Genomic DNA, 3,862 nt, shown 5'->3' on the forward strand with positions numbered 1-3,862 from the left:
CTCGCTTTCCTTCAGCATTCATTTAGCCTAGACGGTCGGTACGAGGTATGGTGATTTAGGTGAGCCAGTTCTGTTTACTGATGCGCTTGTGGAGAGAGCAGGGAGGTGTGAGCATGCACAGGTCGGCAGGCTGTGGATTTTTCTGGCCTCCCTTCGAATCTGGCCTGCTGGCATGAACGCTTCTATTACTGAAAATTACTTCTAGCGGGAATGCTGAATCACGTACTCCCAACAACCAGGAGATACAGTAGGATGAAGGTATCATTCATTCAGTTTTCTTTACTGTTGGGGTTTTTTTTTTCCTTTCCCCTTTTCTCTTGTGTTCTTCTTATGGCAGCCCAGGCAGTGATGCCAGCAGGCTGGGCACTTCAGCATGATGCTCATTAGCAGGATTCTCCCTGATATTCATTTTAAGTTTATCTTTGAAATTTTCAGCTATTTCTAAGTCTCTTTGTGCAGGGCTGCCTGAAAAAAAAAAATCTTTAGTCGTGTTTTACACCCTTGAGATCTTTCCAGACTGCTGGCTTGTCCCCTCCCCATCTTAGTCATCCCATATTGTGCTAGACAAAATTAGCTCCTAACCTTTCCTTATAAATCAATCCCTCTGGCCTACTGGCAATTTTTTGTTGTTCTTCTCTGAACTCCGTCTGTTGTGGGTAATAGAAGAGGCAGGCTAGATCCAAGTAGGTGTCCATCCAGCCTTTCTCGGAGAGGTTGCACCAGGTTGCAGAGAGTAAGGGGCAAGTGGCCTCTAGTGGCCAGCCATCAATTAATGCACCGAAAGGGAGCACCAGTGCTCTGAGGCCGTGGGAGCTCCCTTCTCCAGAAGGCAGGAGAATCGGTAGGGTTAGGATCAGAGAACACACTTCCCATCCTCGCCCCTCTCGGCCCCAAAGCGGCAGACCCCTCCGGCAGCTCTGCCCCCAAGCCCCGCCGGCTTGGAGAGCCCTGCCGGCTCCGGGCGCCCACGCATCCCAGCCTGCTTTCACAGGGTGATGAGCAGGGGGATTGACGGAAACCCCGTGAGCACCTCACAGTCCCTCTGAAATTTCAAAGCAAGTCCCAAAGGCTCTCTTACTTTATTGCTAGTACAACTGTCTTGCTTTTAGCTGTTCAGCAGCATCATTAGAGTGACATATTTTCAGCATATTTCAGAACACACTGCTTTGGTGGGTAAAGAAGGATTAAGTGCTGTATTTTTCCTCCCTTTTAACTTCATTTAGGCAGTCAGGCTGTAGTTTTAAACTCAGTGTAAAATCTTGCAAAGCTGGAGCCAGCAGAGTCCGTTGCATCCAGCAGTTTTCCTGGCCATGGTTTTCCTCCCACCCGGAGCATGAATGCCCCTGTGAGCCTCTGCCTAGCTCCAGACAAACCTGAGCTTGCCCTGAAACAAAGCACATTGTTTCACAATGCTCAGAGTTTGCAGCTTCCTTTGGAGGCCCCACAAGGCACGTTAGTGGCACAGAGGTGGACCTGAGCATTAGCATTTTTTTGTTGTATTACCTTTACCGTTTTGCTAGTTTTTAGGGATTCTGCCACTACAGGAGCTGCCGTCCGAAGCCCCATCATACTTTTACTCCCTGTAGTAGTAGTGCTTGCAACGTGTTTTTGCAGGCAGTCTGTAGCTGCGGATGTTACGTTCCTTACAAATACCCAATCCTTTCTTTAACAGTCGTGATGCCGTGGCCCTGCAGGACTGCAGAGCCAGGTTCCCCCGCCAGCTCTTCCCGCTGGAATAAAGCATTCCCTGCCTTCAGTTTCAAATGTGCTGCTGTTTGCTTTCATGGAATGGAACCCTGTTCTGGAGTTAAATGTCAAAGGAAATATAAGGCATGTATTATCCTTTTCTCTACCATGTCTCCTACTAAAAAGCAGCTCAGTCTCTGCTTACAGATGATTTCCAGACCTTTCTCCTTTTTTTTGCTTTCTCTCTCAGAACCCTTTTGCTCTGTCTTTCTTGGGAAACAGGAGATGAAGTTGAATATTACAGCTTAAGATCTACGGAGTCAATTGGGTATTTTCATTCTTTTATGTCCTGTTCCTTATGGCCTGGACTCTGCATTTGCTTTTTAGATGTCTGTCTTGGCAGCATATTTCTCCTGAGCCGTTCAGGTCTTATCAAGGGATTCAATTACTGAAGTGTTCAATGAGGTGTATTTGAGGGGTTTCTTCCATTAAGTTTTGCCTTGTTCCTGATAATTAGGAGGGTGGACCAAGGGAGCATGCTTCACCAGTGGTCAGATTAGCTCCTCAAAAACTTGCCTTACAGATGGCCCTGGGATTTTTCGTTTGAATAAGCTAAATGTGTGCCTTCAGGTAGGCAGAGTAAGCAGAGACTGTAGTAGCATTCCAGTAGATTCTGGAATTAGAATTCTGGAGTAGCATCCAGTAGATGCTGGAGATCTTCAAAGACAGAAGGAGGGATGATGACGTGGCCTTACTGGTGTCACCTTTAGACCATCTGTTTTAGTGGCCTATATTGAACAGTGGTCCATATTAGGTACTTCAGATGAGATAGTAAGAAACCCCTCAGGAGGTCACCGGGATATAACCTATAATACTTCTTCCAAAGCTTTCATAGCTAGAGAATAGCTTGTTCTGAAAGATGGGTTTAACTTCTCCTAATTTTCTTTGTCGTAAATATGACAACTTGTTACCCAGAGAGATGGCCAATCTATCCTCTGACTTTGCAGTGTTTTCTTCCTCGATGACATCACTGAAGAAAATGTTTTTTGCCAGTTTTGCATTCATTTGTATTCTACCCTTGTAGTTTTAACGAATGTCCCTTTTCTTGTGCTGTGAGATGAGAACATTTTACTTATCCCTGCGCCCAAAGCACTGTGCATGTGCTTACATCTTCTCTCCTTCTCTGTATGAGTTCAGATGAGTTTCTGGAGGTTGGTATCTTCCCAGTACCAGTCTCTGTGCCATCTCCAACTCTTCCTGGGGTGCAGCCCATGCTGAGCTCAGCCTGCGCTGTTGGTGTAGATGATACGACTACAGCTGTTTCTGTGTTAGTCTCCATCCCACTCCTTGTGAACCATGGCACCTCATTGCCTTCACCTGCAGTTGCATATTGAGCAGAGCACTCCCTCGGGCTGCCCGCAGGGTCTTCTGCGTCCCTCAGCCACGCTGGTGCAGACAGGGCACAGACCCGCAGTCTGAAGGTTGGCCTCTTTCCCTGTAACATGTGTTGTTTTGTGTTTGGTGTTTGAATGCTGAACTGTTTGTCCTTGTGCCATCTCTCTGGCCTGCACAGATCTCTCTGAGGTTCCTCCTGGCCATTTTGGTGTCTGCCCAATTAAAGCTAGGTGGCACAGGACCACTCTGCTGCCTGCTCCTGGCATGCCCTCCCAGCACCCGATCTCTCCAACTTTATCCTTCCCCGGTAGTCAGTCACACCCCAGCTTTGCACAGATGTCCTGGTGGAGATGTGGCTGAGCAGGAAGCCTTTCCTTCTCTTGCACAGCCCGTGCAGGAGCTACATGTAGCCGCTGTCTCGGTCAGCCCCTGCACCCTCCGAGCAGCAGGTCGTTCGGAGGAGGACAGGGTCCCACCTGCCTTTGAACTGTTGGAGACGGTGCACAAAGCAGCGCGGGCTGGGCCATTCTCGCCCCCTCGCTGCAGCGTGCCGGGGGACAGCCCTCTCCTAGTGATGCCGGGGAGGTTCCCCGAGGGCCGGTGAGGTGACCTCTCTGGGTTAGGAGCCAGGGGGGTTGAGGGCAGTGGCCAGCAGTCTCCCACGACATTCCCTTGTCCTGCCCTCTCTCCACAGGTTATGCCACTCTCCAGGTTTGCTGGGTGCCTGCCGGTGAAAGAGAAGGGTTGATATTTTGCCCAGGCCCTTAGGTCCTGAACCAAA

This window comes from Pelecanus crispus, chromosome 5, assembly GCF_030463565.1.
Source record: "Pelecanus crispus isolate bPelCri1 chromosome 5, bPelCri1.pri, whole genome shotgun sequence".
In the NCBI taxonomy this organism is placed as follows: domain Eukaryota; kingdom Metazoa; phylum Chordata; class Aves; order Pelecaniformes; family Pelecanidae; genus Pelecanus; species Pelecanus crispus.